Source organism: Vitis vinifera, chromosome 16 (genome assembly GCF_030704535.1).
Source record: "Vitis vinifera cultivar Pinot Noir 40024 chromosome 16, ASM3070453v1".
Classification (NCBI taxonomy): domain Eukaryota; kingdom Viridiplantae; phylum Streptophyta; class Magnoliopsida; order Vitales; family Vitaceae; genus Vitis; species Vitis vinifera.
Genome location: NC_081820.1, coordinates 15,112,910 through 15,128,805, shown reverse-complemented (window position 1 = coordinate 15,128,805; position 15,896 = coordinate 15,112,910).

The window sequence follows — 15,896 nt, the reverse complement described above, 5'->3', positions numbered from 1 at the left end:
TGACCATCCATATGTTGGGACTAATCATACAGCTTAGTAATGCATGCATCAAAGTGAGTTTGAAGGTGATCAATTTTGCATCCACCCAATCTAGGCAAGCATCAACCCTAAGAGGTAGTTGATCAATAAAGGATAGGATTCACTTAAGTGCTAAGTGCTTGGAACTTCAAATTACTTTGTTCCCTAATCCTGGATCATATAGGGTGCATGTTATCTATCTTCAGCTTTTTTAGACTAATGTTGTGGAAATATGGTATCAAGACCAAAAATAAAACCTAGATCTAGAGATATAATGAACATACCTGCAATTTAGATGTTCCTAGATCAATTCTAAGCTAGTGAATATGTCGAAAATGTCATAAAACTCATCTACCTATTGTCCTTCCACACAAACTCTCCTCATAATGGTTTAGACACAAGAAAAGTGTAGGCTTTTTCTTTTTCCTTGGGTAGCAAGGGTTTCTTTATGGAGGCTCTCTAAAAGATGAAAAATAAAAGTTTAAAACCTTAACCCTAACCGTATATTTATAGGGCTCCTTGTAGGCTTAAGTGACCTGAGCTTAAATTGGGCTTAGGTCACCTAATCCAACCCACCTGGGTCCTAATTGATTAATTAACCTAATAAATCTCCAATTAATTAATTAGCCCCATCCAAAAAGTTAATTCATAAGATGTAGTGCAACCTTACATTTTATCAAAACACTCGTATGCACACTTATAAACTAAAAGCCCAAATCCCACACATAAAATGTGTCTCCATCAATTAGGAGCTTAAACGGGGACCAGTGGGACCAATTGGAAAATATTGGCTCCCTCTGAATCTGATTTTATAGTTGATTTAGTATTCCATTAAAGGTATAATTAACTGCACTCCAGTATCCTATGAAATTACAACGAGTTGAAGCTTAGGCTCGTGACATACTATCCACTACATGTAAATCCCTCATGAACTCGTATCCGTAATCCAACAAGGTAGCACTATCAACCTATTAATATTACCTCTTGCAAGGAACTCATGACTTGAATCCTCTATATAACTCCTAATGCACTAAAGTAATGTACAATGCAAGTGATATGAGCTTGTATACTCATATAACCAATCACTATAAGAAAAAACATTAACCATGACGCTTTTTAAGTGTCGAGAAATACATTCAATGGCGCTTCCCCAAAGCGTCATCTACTAGCCTGTCATAATAAGTATTTGTCTACAATGACGCTTCTAGAAAGCGCCATTGAAGAGAACCTTGACGCTTAAAAAAAGTGTCATCATTAGTTATATCAAACTACATTGACACTTTATAAGCGCCATTGTTGAGTAGAAGAAACCTTGACACTTTATATAAGTGTCATTGTTTAGCAGTTTCAAATATCGAACTATAAGGACATTTCTAAAAAGCGCCATTGAAGAGAACCTTGACACTTAAAAAGTATCATTGTTAGTTGTTCACACTATATTGACACATTTATTAGTGTCATTATTGGGTTGTATAAATGTTACTAGTAGTTACTCTCATTCCTTGACACTTAGTAAAAGCGTTAAGGAAGATAATTGCTTAATTTTAAATTTAGTTTTAGTTTAATAATTGTTACACCTAATTTTTCACCTGTTATTGAAATAATGCATACACATAAGAAAAAAAATTATGTACCAATGAAATTAGTTGTTGCACCTAATTTTTCACCTGGTAATACATTTCCAAATTGCAGTATTTAATCACAAATAAAGAAGTTGTATTTCATAAACAAGAAACACAAAAAAGCTAAAATATATTAAAACAACCACAAAAAATGTCATAACTTTAATGTTTAGTCCCTTGACATAGTCCATTTTTTCTTTACATGCAACCCAATTGTGCTTTGGCCTTCAACATACTCCTTCATGCTAGCTTATCCAACTACAAGGTTAATTTCCCAAAAAAATGACCTACATGCACAAAAAACTAAAATCAATTACAATTTCAGAAAAGATATATAAGTGAAGACTTCTAGAAATAGAGAGAAAGAAATGTCAATGAAAATATAATAGGAAAACAAATGTGTATACCAATTGACATATGTGACCCTAAGAATAATTACAACACAATTACTATCAATAGTTAAAACACAAAACAAGAGATTAATCAAATACGGGATAAGAGAACATCAACATCAATAATCCATTAAATCTTTAGTATAGCCCCAAAAAAAAAAATAGAAAAACAAACCAAGTTTGGGACAAGAGAATATCAACATCAATAGTCCATTAAAATATTCAATTAGGCATCATCTAATAGTAATAGACCTCATCGAATGTGCAACATTGGCAAAGGAAGGTTTGGGAATATGGTGTAACATGAAATAAATAAGGTTCACACCATGATACTTTATCAACTAAGTTTTTTGTTAAGTGAAAAGAATTAACATTTCCCACCATATGATATGCGTTGCAACATTGCATCCAAAATAGTGGCCAATTGTATCATACTTATCATTCATCTTATTTATCACTATCAAGGGTAGCAACAACTATATGAATTCTAGAACTTAACAATAAATAAATTGGCATGCATAAAAAAATGTAGAGAAGAATATCTACAACTTAATGGTAGATAAACATCTTCTAATGATGAATATTTTTTAATGAAAGCTCATATTTCATATTTAAAAAGATTATGATTATTTTTTAAAATAAAACATATTTGGGAAAATATCTAGAATTATGTGAGCGATCCAAAGTGACAACTATATGGCACAGATATGATTAATGCATAAAAATTTAACAATAAATTCAGGTTATCTATGAAGCTAAATAGAGATTCAAACATCAGCCTATCATGCAATACATTACACAAAAGTAAAGCTTAAGGAACTTTAGCTTAAAAATGTCCATAATACAAACACATAAAGTGAGAAACCGGAATTCTTAATTGCTATTTCTCATGTATACTAAATTTAAAAAGCATGGTTATCAAGCCAATGATGTAAAATAATAAAAACTTCATCACCAATATAAATTTTCTGAATGAACAAAATATAATGGTAATTTTTGAGTAGTAGAGACCATACCTCTAAGAGTATGATGTTGGTCTTAAAATTTCTGCAACTCATGAGGGGGATTATGTTCATAGAGATACTTCATTGGCAGCTTCTGGAGCTATGCTCAATCACTTACCTAGTCTACAAATTGGTTGAAGAGATAAAAATAGAACAGTTAATTTGAATGAAATGAAAATTAAACTACAAACCACATTTTCGACACTTGAAAAAACTTAATTAGAAGTTAATTAAGCAATGTAATTTGAACTTCCATTGGTTGTATATAAATATATAGTAATCCATCATCTTGTAGTTTTAAATTCATTGAAAAATAAATAAGTTAAGCAATGAAACAAAAAATTTATTTTATGAAGAAATCTTTATGTTTTATGAGGGTGATGATGTAACTTACAATGTTGTGGTATAACACCATGGCCAAAATTAGAAATCTTCATGTTCCCTTTTGAACCAACAAGAACATTCTGTAGTTGAGAATGAAAACAAATGATCACATGAGAACAACAAAATTCCAAGTGTATATCCCCTTGTAGAAGATCTTTAATAGGAGGCAAGAAATAATAAACTTGATATCCCTATGAAAAAAACCTTTTTTGTGGCAGTAGCTCATGAACTATTAGAAACTTGGAAAAACTTTCAACTTTCAGCTTCAAAAAGTTTCCCTTTGGATGCCTGTGAGTCATGCATGCAGTTAACAACTTAGTTCAGTTATGGGAAATTGGAGAAATATCATGACAATAGAAAGAAAATATTATCAACTTGGTTGTGATTCCATCAAACAATTTACTTATAATCATAGTTTGGTTCAAAAGAGAAAAAAAAAAATATTAACCTCAACAAAAGTGATAGTTGGATTGGGCAAAAGTATGATCTATTTCCATACAAAAAAGTGTCTTCAAAGCCTTCAAACAGAAGAGAGTATCAACTGAGTGACCAGCATTACCCATTCTGATCGTACTTCGTTCAACTCATCTTTGCTATACGATTTTTTTCCGTGAAACTATTAAGGAGTAATGTAAACAATTTAATCAATTACATTGAAAAAAAAGGTAAAAATTGATATATTGGAAATTAATAAACTGGTGCATACCTTTGATGTAAGACATCCTTGATCAACAATAATATCTCTCATATATCTCATCACATAGTATCCACATTCAACACTACCTGGTTGTATTGGGCACTTTATGCATAAAAATAAATCATTGTAGAATACACCAATTTTATAGTTAGTTGTAGGATATCTTGTACTTAATTAAACATTAAGAAATGGTATTAAAAATTGCATTACCTAATTTATATGAATTACTCACCCCTACTACAACCCATGTAGGCTCCCTCTTTGATGACTTATGCTTTTGTGGTGGATGAATTCTAAGGGCCCTACATGAAGAAAATAATATTTGTTACCAATTATGCTTCATGCTCTTGTATTGAGAGAAAAACTTACATATTAACAATCTCCTTGAGATCATCAGAAGGTTGGTCTTCCAATGAGTCAAGGTAATATGCAATCATAGTCCTTGTTTCCAGTGCCACCAAAACCCAATGATAGCTACAAAAGTTTACATAAATTTAGTTATATATTAATTATGATTGATAAGTTTACCAACATAGCTTACTTAAGTTCTATAACTTACCCTGGGTTGTATGGAATGAAAATAAAGTCAGCATGATTTGCATTCATCAATCGATTAGCAATAACCCTTGACCTACTTTCCTTGCTTGCTTCCCCCATTCCAGCTTTGGAAACCAAAGCTGGATTTACAAAAGCAAATCGTCCTGCCATCTTTGCATCAACCATCTTTTTATGCAAATGCCTAATTTAATTTCACATACCATTAACAAGAAGTTAATATTTTAATGCAACTAACATTTCAACTCTCCTAATATGATTATAATTAAAAGTTAAACTATAATGAAGCAACTAAAATATATGAAAAAAAAAAACAAAATAAATGTTCCCTCACCATATATAGAACATAAGATAGTTAGATGACACCTCTGTTGATGAAATTATCATATCCATATCATCATTCATGAGAAAGCTCTTACAAGACTCTCCAAAAACATCCTTTGTGATGTTTATTGCATGTACTTTCCCTTCCTTGAGCAGTAGTCCAACCAATGTAGCAAAGTTCTTAATGTCTACGGGGTTCTCATCCTTAGAACTTAATCGTGTTTCTTTATTCCTTTGTTTCTTAAATTTCTTTGAATCCTATAAAACAAAGTGTATGATTGCATATATAATTATTGTCCTTGATAAAATAAGTTATAATTACTACCAAGAAACTATTAATGAAAACTGAAAAAAAAAAAAAAAAAAAAAAAACTATACCTGGATGGGATGAGTAGTAAGACTAACCATTTGGGCAGGCCACAAAACTTGATACCCAAGAGCCTCTCCAATAGTTTTAATTTGGTTAGGAATAGGCACAGGAAGTGGTGCATTTGGCTCATAAGAAGCATCCACAACAACTAAGAAGTTAACACCACATTCAAGTATAATTGTGCCAGCTGCAACTACATTTTCCTTTGTCCCTATGGCCAATTGGCATTTCCTAACCTATAAAATTAAACAAGATTGTTTACTTATATGCAACCATTGAAAATTTAGAATTTTACTAGGAATGTAAGAGTTAGTTGAGGAAAATTGATTCATCAAGGTCAAATATGATGCTTATTTACATAAAGGTTTTAAACCCTATAAACCCTAAATTAAAAAACTAGTGCTTGTACCATATGAAAAGTTTTTTCCATAGTTAGCTCATTCATCATGTAGGTGGGACAAACCTAGACAAGTAAAAACTATATTTAAACCCCATAACTTTCATTCTTGAAGGATGAAAATGTCTCTTAATGAGTTGGTATTTGAATAGTTTCAACTAGATGAATGAAATGAAATTTCTAACTTTATGTGTTATCACATAGGAATTATAGAACATAATATTAATCACAACATACCTTGTTTGCTTTTTGCACTATTGGGAGATGGTCATCAACTTGACACTTAGGTTGCTCAATAGCTTGAGGCAGGACAATTTGATTTTGCTTAACATTAGAGCTGCTAACATCAGATTGAGGTGTGCTAGGCATCATCTGAGAAAGTTGGGCTAAAATATTTGCCTCAAACTTAGATTGTCGCTCTTGAGATTCTTTCACAAATTCCCGCATAGCACTATTCGCCATAGAATGGAAATATTGGTGTGGTGTATAATGCTTGCCTTTAGCCCGTACTCGACCACTATATTTGGGAGTGCCCAGTGCTTCTGTAAGTATGTCATTATTGCCACTAAAAATTCGACCACTTTCTCGTGACTCTTTCAACATCTTGTCCTAAAACCACAATGATGTTATTAACTTCAATGTCATATTGGTTACTATAAATAAAGTCTTAAAATAAATGAAATATATGTTAGAAAATGTATACTTACAATCTTCTCCACCACTGGTATGACAACTTCATCATAAGTGCCATCTTTCTTCTCCATTGCTTTCTTCCATAATATGCTTCTATCAGTGATTTCTGTATAGCCAGTTGTTGCCATCTATTAAGATATTAGAATGTACTGTAATGAGTCTTTAATCAATTTATGCATAAAATAAAAGAAAATAAGAAACTATCATTAACCTACCATTTCATCCTCAAGACCAGCATATCCCTTCCTACTAAGATGATGATTGTAAATATGCTTCTTCCTTCTTTCTTTTTGAACTTCTCTAAAATCCTACAAATTTTATTTTATATTTAGTAAATGTGAATATGAGTATAAGGCATGAAGATGAGTTTAAGTTGACCTGAAATCTTTTAGACAATCTTTCCTTCACAAATATAGTCCAATCTTCATCTTCAATAAAAATATATTCAATTGGTGGTTTCTTCAGGACCTCTGGTTGGTCTTTGAAAGGAATAACATACTTGACAGTCAACATGTTCTTGAATGATCGAAAGCATTTGCCCATCGTTAGCATACAATTCCTCCTACTTTTACTATCCAGTGTAAAAGAAGCCTATAAATCATTAATATAGTTATTAGTAATTAAAAATGTTTCATAAACTGAATTGGAAAAAGATTATATACCGAAAAAACTATTTTACCTCAATGGTGTCCCATAGGTTATTCTTCACTTGTATAGGTACATCTCTCCAACTATTATATCTAATCGGCACCATAGTACGTGCCAATACGCCTAAAAAACTGGTAAGATGCACAGAAGCTTGTCCAACATAAATGCCATCAGGATTGTACTTTATCACCAACTTTACCCCTTTGCTCCGATTCTTGATAATCATAAACTTTCTAGTTATCCCTCTACACCTCCTTTTTGTAGGTGGTTTTTCTTCTTGCTCTAGATCCATACCTGTAATAAAAAAAATTATAAAGTTTAAAAGTAAGTTTATAAAATATCCATAAATCCATACAAATTTTGTATGAAATATCTAAACAAAATTTTAAGTATAAAAATTTCAATTGCATAAGGCATTACCTAATGAATTGATCTATTTCGAACATAATATTGAAAATAGATCTGTCAATGTTTTTCTAAAGCCAATCTGACGTTAACTAAAACTAAAACCATAACAATCATCTAATAGTACAGACAAATGAACCCATAAGCATAAGGTTTACCTTATAGAAAACTGTAGTAGCATATCAGGTCACTGCATAAAATACAAACAACAACTACTTAGTTAGACAAATACATGTTATAATAAAAACTAAAATGCATTTTGAAATAAAGTATAAATTTGAAAACATCATTATAACAGGGCTACACTTCAGTTACATATACTATTTGTTCTCAACCCAAATCCCCTCACAATCGCCTCGCATACATATTGCATCAGAGTCATCCGTAGCATCAAATGATTCAACTTGTGGCAAAGAAGATATGACTGGATGGTGTTCAATAGAGTTATCCATGAGATCATCACCCTCGTCCCTTTCCAAGAAGTCTTGTTGAGGAGTTGATAAAACAACTGACCATCTTGGATCAAGTTCATCTTGTACATAGAAAACTTGCTTAGCCTGGGAGGCTAAAATGAAAGGATCTGATTTATGAGCCATTTTGCTGAAGTCAACTAAGGTAAACCCAAGATCATCAACTTTGATTCCATTCTTATTATCAACCCAATCACACTTGAAGATTGGAATCCTGAACATGGTATAATCAAGATCCCAAATCTCAGTAATAACCCCATAGAAACAAAGCTCACCAAATACTGGATTTTTATCCTTGGCACTAGCAATTTGCATTGTTGTAGCTACAATTTTGACTCCACTATTTTGGGTAGCTGGTAAATCATCACGCTCCTTGGTATGGTAGTGACACCAATTAATGACATAGCCATGATACTTAAAAACATAGTGGCTAGGACCATGAGCTATCCATTTAAGGGTTTCAAATACAGGTTCTTCATTACCAATGGCAACTTCAACCTGTATAAATAAGTTATAGTTATTACCAACATAATTAACCAAGAGTGTAAAGAATACAGTAAGTTTTACTACCACTCTATTACCTTTTGTCTCAACCAATAAGTAAAAGTACGCATATGCTCATCTTGTAGCCACTTTTGTCTTTTAACTTGACGTGGATATTTCATTTTCAACCATTTCATGTGATCTCTATGAAGTCATGTATAATAATTTTATAGTTAGTATCCTATATTTATTATAAGCATGATAAATAAAGAAACAAAAGTGTGTCCCACTTACTCGACATAAGGTTGGATGATTGTTGTATTCTCCAACACATAATGATGTGCTTGTAACCATAAATTGGAATCAACCTTCATGGTATGACCTCCAAATATAGATGCCCCAACTTTTTGGTCAATGTTTGAAGTACTAGGAATTCCAATTGCCTCAACATTTGATAAGTACTCTGTACAAAACTCAATGCCTTCTTCTGCAATATAGCATTCAGCGATGCAACCTTCGGGTCGATTACGATTTCGTACATAGCCTTTTAACACTTTCATGAACCTTTCAAATGGGTACATCCACCTAAGGTAAATTGGTCCACAAAGTCTCACCTCTCTTACAAGATGCACAGTAAGATGCACCATGATATCAAAGAATGAAGGTGGGAAATACTTTTCAAACAAGCACAATGTCACCACAACCTCATTTTGTAACTCATCTAATGTAGGAACATCAACCACTTTACTACAGAGAGTATTGAAAAAAGAACTCAATCTACAAATGGCATTCCTCACATGCTTTGGCAAAATAGATCATAATGAAACAGGCAATAATTGCTGCATTAATGTATGGTAGTCATGGGATTTCAAGCCATAAAGCTTCAAGTCTTCCATTGACACAAGGTTTCGAAGGTTAGAGCAGTATCCATAAGGAACCTTCAATTGTGAAAGAGTTTGGCAAAATACCTTCTTTTCCATTTTCGAAAGTGAATAACATGCAGGAGGGAGATAGGTTCTCTTTGATTCAAACTTTGGTGCCAATTCGCTCCTTAAGCCCATGTCTACAAGATCTAAACGACAGTTCAGTCCATCCTTTGTCTTACCTGGAATGTTGAGTAAGGTACCAATGATGCTTTCACAAACATTTTTCTCAATATGCATTACATCCAAATTATGACGAACATGAAGATATTTCCAATACTCAAGATCAAAGAATATGGACTTCTTCTTCCAACAATTTGGATTGCTAACTTTGGATTTACCACGATTAAACTTTTTTTTCCCCCATGAATTACAAATGACTTTGACTTTTTTGAGAATTTCCTCTCCAGTTAATATTTGTGGAGGTGGCCTAAACTCTTGTTCACCATCAAATGCTTTCTTTTGTTTCCTAAATGGATGGTTGCAAGGAAGAAATCGTTTATGTCCTGTATATGAGTTCTTTTTTCCATGTTTCAATCTACGAGAATATGTTTCTTCCCCGCATATTGGACAACCAAAATATCCTTTAACTGTGCACCCAGACAAGTTTCCATACGCAGGGAAGTCACTGATTGTCCATAATAGAACAGCTCTTAATGTAAAGAACTCTCGTTGATGTGCATCATAAGCCTGGACTCCGACCTCCCACAATGTTTTAAGATCTTCTATCAACGGTGCTAAATAGATGTCAATGTCATTACCAGGTTGTCGTGGACCTGAAATTAACAAAGATAACATCATAAATTTTCTCTTCATGCACAACCATGGAGGAAGGTTATAAATTATCATGAGAACAGGCCAACAACTATGTTTGCTACTTAATGAACTGTGAGGATTTATGCCATCTACTGAAATGGCAAGTCTCAAGTTTCTAGGTTCTGAGGAAAACTCGGGCCATTTATGGTCAACTAGCTTCCATGATGGTGAGTCTGATGGATGACGCATTTTACCATCGAAATCTCTTTCTTCGGCATGCCATATGAGCTCTTTTGCAATTTTTACTGATTGAAACATTCTTCTAAATCTTGGAACTGGAGGGAAATACCACATTACTTTCGCTGGAACCCCCTTCCTCTTTTTAGTTCCTGTTTTATCTGTCTTCCACCTTGAAGTTCCACAAGTAGGACATGACGATGCATCTTTCAACTCATTCCTATAAAGGATACAATCATTAGGACATGCATGTATTTTCTCATATTCCATTCCCAATGTATTCAATGTCTTTTTTGCTTCATACATAGACAAAGGCAACTCATTATTCACAGGCAACATATTTCCAAGCATTTCTAAAAGCTCTGAAAAGCTTTTATCAGACCACCCAAAGCGTGCTTTTAGGTTGTACAATTTAATCAATGCAGACAATTTTGTAAAGTTTCTACAACCAGGATATAACGGTTTTTCTGCATCTTTTAATAATCTTTGAAATGATTCTAGGTCATTTTTACAATCCTCCTGTGCAGCTTGAACCATTTCTATTGTACTACCCACATCATCAAATTGAACTTTATCATAATGTTCTACTCTTGTAGTTGGTGGTCCACTTGGAGCTACCTCTCCATGCCAATACCATGTATAGTAACTTTGATCAATTCCATGGAAAAACATATGCTCTCTAATCTTTTGAGGAGTATGGAATATCATATTACCACACTGTAAACATGGACATTTAATGGAGTTTTTATTTACAGAATTTTGTATTGCAAATGTGATAAAATGTTCTACCCCATCCTCATACTCCTTCGATCTTCTATCCTTTGAGATCCATGAACGGTCCATTTTTTAATAACAAACTTCCAATAGTGATCAAACTTCAAATTGAAGAAAATATCAACATTTTCTGTGTCATTCGTTTAGCAACCTCTCTTTCTTCTGTTCAAAGAATAATCAATAATCAATTTAATACAACATTTGTTTAAGAGGCTAGATTTAAGAGAAAAAGGGTGAGCATTAATTTTCTAATCATTATGACTTTTGTACATATATTTACACTATTGGAATAACACGCTAATTATTGACAATTTTTAAAAAAGCCAAGAAAAAAAAAAGGTCATTGTATGTGTTATATGTAGTAGTGATTACGAAGCTATAAATGTTATTGACCTTGAGTACTTGCATTAAAGGTGATGCATAACCTCAATTAAACAAGTGCATATTAATATTATTAGCATATACAATTCAAGCTATGTTGCATGTTTTATGCCATCTAACATCTCCAACATTGTAAATTAGGGAGTGGTTCCTATCCCATATAGGAATACATAATCTCTATGTGTCAACTGCCAATGTGCTCAATTTAATTTAAAAAAAATTTTGGCAGCATTTCCCTATGGTTCTCCAAGTACACAAAATGGACAAAACATAATATGTCACCTTGTCCAAGTATGTACCTAGAGAACAAGAGGAAATAGTACCAAAATTTATTTAAAATAAATTAAGAACAAGCAATTAACTTCATAGATATTATGTTTTCCTACACTATCCAATCGGACAATTCAAGCATCATTTGTAGAGAAAAGATCTTTATCACATGGTAGACAATTTAAAAGTTGTCAACGTGAAACGAGCATAGATAAAACCATTTTCACCTTTTGACAACTAAAATGTCTTTACTATGTAATAACATAAACTTTTGTCTCACAATGATACTTGAACGGGAACTCTAAGGTTGCATGCAAGCATAGTTAAGTAAAATTAAAACATGATTACTAATTGGAATATTACAACAAAACAACATAACTCTCATTCTATCATGTTTATCTTAAATATGTAACATTTAACATGGAGGCCTAAAAGCCTTTTCACAACTTAGAGAGCAACATCTTCTACAAAAAGGTCCACACCAAATTTAATCAAAATAATCTAAATTGACAATTTTAAATACACATCAAGTAATTATCCTACAAAACAAATAATAAGACAATCAATATTTAATAATTAAATTTATTTTTGTCTAAATTTTAGCCTATAATGGTATTTTGTGAACTATATAATTTAAACTTGTCTCTATGTTGTGCTTTTGCATTTGGTTTTTTTTTTTTTTAGATTTGTGTTTTTGAGAAGAATTCACAAGCATTATAGGGATAATATATGGTTTAACATATATCTTTTTCATTTAAAATAAAAATTATGAAAATAAAAATATTTTTTGTTTGATTAAAATTTTAATCTCTTTATTATAAAACTAATATAATATACATCTAAATAAAATGTGAAGAAATTCTAGATGCCTATGTAAAATAAATAAATAGTGCATCGTAATGGAGAAATCGAGAATTAATTTTAAAGCATATATCATAATATATGGAACATAGTGTTCATAATTTAAAAATTTTAATAAAAAAATTTTGAAATTATAATTTTAACCTTTTAAGTATCTATACTAAGTAATCATGGTAATAGGAAATTTATCCCAAATACCCCTTAGAGCCAAATATCCTAAAATTGTTTTTAGGTTATAATTAAATTTTGTGTTATCAATTTTATTTGTACTATTTTCTATTTTCAAATGGTTTGGTAAATTATTTTAATATATTTATAATCAATCAAGTAAATTATTTTAATAACTTATAATATATATATATAATAGGCTACCAAAAAATAATTTGTGAAAAATGCATATTTCATGAGTTAGTTCAAAAATTATCATTTGGTAATACAAATTTTCAAAATCACAATTAAAATTTACGAAATGTTAAATGTTTATGAGAAAAACATTTTTCGATTATTACCAAAGACTTCCAACATTATGATAAATGCTTCCAAACCACCTTCAATATATTTTAGGTAGAATCAATAGTATTTGTGTTATAATTATATTTATTTATTAAATTGATTTTATTTATTTGGATTAGAGAATTAATATATTTACTAAAATTATATTTTTCCCATCCTTTTTTCCAAAATCAAAATAGATTTTATAGAAAATATAGAAAGTAGAAGAAGAAAAGTGTAAAATAAAACTAAATTTAATGAACATCTAAATTTTAATTCAATTTTTTAACGTACTACATTGTATCAAAATATTGAATTAATGTATATATGGTAATATTTAATTAATTAAATATAGTAATTAAAAAATATTGTAATTAATGAAATATATATTTAATTAATATATATATATAGTAATATTAAATTTACTAAATATTTAATTAATTCATAAAAAATATTTAAAAATAGTATAAAGATAACATAGGAATATTTAATTAAAAAATATTAGGGCGTCAATTCCATTTTCTATTAAATGGAAATAAAACCAAAATATTGCCATATAGAATTTATCCTATATAGAATATTCCTATAAAACCAAAAATATTTAAGGTTTATTTTTAATTCTTTGAAATGCTTTCTATATATTGCCATATAGAATTTATCATATATAGACGTGCATACACTAAGTGATCCACAATTGTCACTCTTTTGACTTCATTAAGGATTCCAGATCAAATAAAGTAAAAAGTCTCAAAAATGGAATAAAACATTGATATATTCACCAAAAAAAATAGCCCAAATTTTGCCATCAAGAGAAAGATATATAAGAAAATTTTTGCAAGTTTTAAATGCTTTGACCAAATGAAATCTCTAAATAAGGTATTGAATATCCTAACAGTTGGAATTACAGTTTAAGCTTTTATTGCCCATTAAAAAAAATAAAAATCAGAGGGTAACAAGCTAGAACTTTTTAGTGAATCATTTTTTTTTTTTAGCCCAATTCCATGTGTAGGTTCCATTAATTTCATGATTAGCTAATCTAGGCTTCCAATAGAAAGAAATTTCCATGTATTCTGATAAATCAAACATATCTATCATCTAATGATTGTAGCTCTAGAAGTCATGTCTCTTGGTATTAGGCAAAGGAAATGACCATGGAAGAATATCTTTCAAAAGGGAAAATATCATCCGCTAGGAAAGGACATCTTTCAAGCCTTCAAAAAAGGTCAAAATTTCAGCCTTAGTAGTAAACCAAAACTAGTCAGCTTAAAGTTCTTCATTATCTCGTGGCTAGAGGTTTTGCTAGTCCCTTGGATGCCAGCTCGCATCAGATTACCCAAATAGTATCCATCAAAACTAAACTTGTATTGGCATGTGATAATTTATTTACTCCATGTTCTACATATAACCACATCTATTGAAATAATGTTAAAGGAAGTTCCCCCAAAATCCTTGCTAATGACACTTATAACCAAGTAAAAAGTTGAATTCTTCCTAGTCTACAAACAGTTATGCCATGATTATCATTAAGAAACTTTTGTGTTCATTTTAACAAAATCACTTGGATTATGGCTAAAGTAGAATAGTGCCAATTTCTTTATTGCCAGAATTTTTAATTAATTAATCCTTGCTGAGAAAACACTCTATGCAAAAATGATGTCTCAGTGCTCAGGCCCATAGTTCCATTCGGAACTTATTCTGGGCTCCAAAGGGTTGTGGCCATCCAACATGTACTCTCGAGTCCTGCTAGGACTGCCCTTAAGACTCCATGTTTCAAAATCATCCTCAAACACATTCATTTCGTTCTTGGGAAGAAGCTATCAACAGGGGATGTTGCAAAGCTCCTCCAAGAAAAAGCAACAAGAATCATTTCATTCCAAAGCACAATAGAAAATTATTCCATAATTGTTTTTTTTTTAGGGAAGAATCACTCACAAATTGCTGCTTTCCAATTGGAGCACTCCACTTCAAACCACGAACAGAGATGAAGCTCTCATTATCCCAATTCACCAAAGCCCAAAATTTCTCTCACCACTCTCTTTCTCTTTGAAATTGGAACAAAGCAGCCAAACCTGTACATACCCAAATAAACATCAAACTAAATTAAAATTCAAAGCCCCAAAATCAATTTTGAAATAAATTTTCTGCATATTTGTAACTGATTTATCCACTTTCCCTACAACCAAACACTCAAAATGAAAAACCGCTTACTTCAATCTTGAGAGACCAACGAAACCCTAAGATTTTGAAACAACAAAGACACCACCACCAATGCTCCCAGCCAAGGCTTTCCCCTCTTCTCCATTTCCAGACATTGACGTTCTCTACACCACTCTGAATACCAACCAACTACAACCTAAATCAAAATGCACTCAAACAAACCAAAAAATTTAACCTTTCCAACTGAAATACCAGATCTTGAAAACTCTAATAGATTGACTGCGTTCAAGCTTTGAAAATGCATGATTCCAATTCTATTTTTTTTATTATTGTTTTTTTACCCACTGTTAGAAATTACCTGACACAATGGAGTGTTTTTGGGTGTCTCCGATGAGGTGCTCTCATTATCACCAGTCAGTAGTTGATCGTTCGATAGTTGGGCGTCTCCGACGAGTTTGCTAAAGGCAAGAAATCAGGGCATCTCCGACGAGTTTGCTAAAGGCAAGAAATCAGGGATGATGGGTTTAGTTTTCTAGGTTTTTTCATATGAGGCGGGATATTTGTTGAGACAAAGCGGGATGTT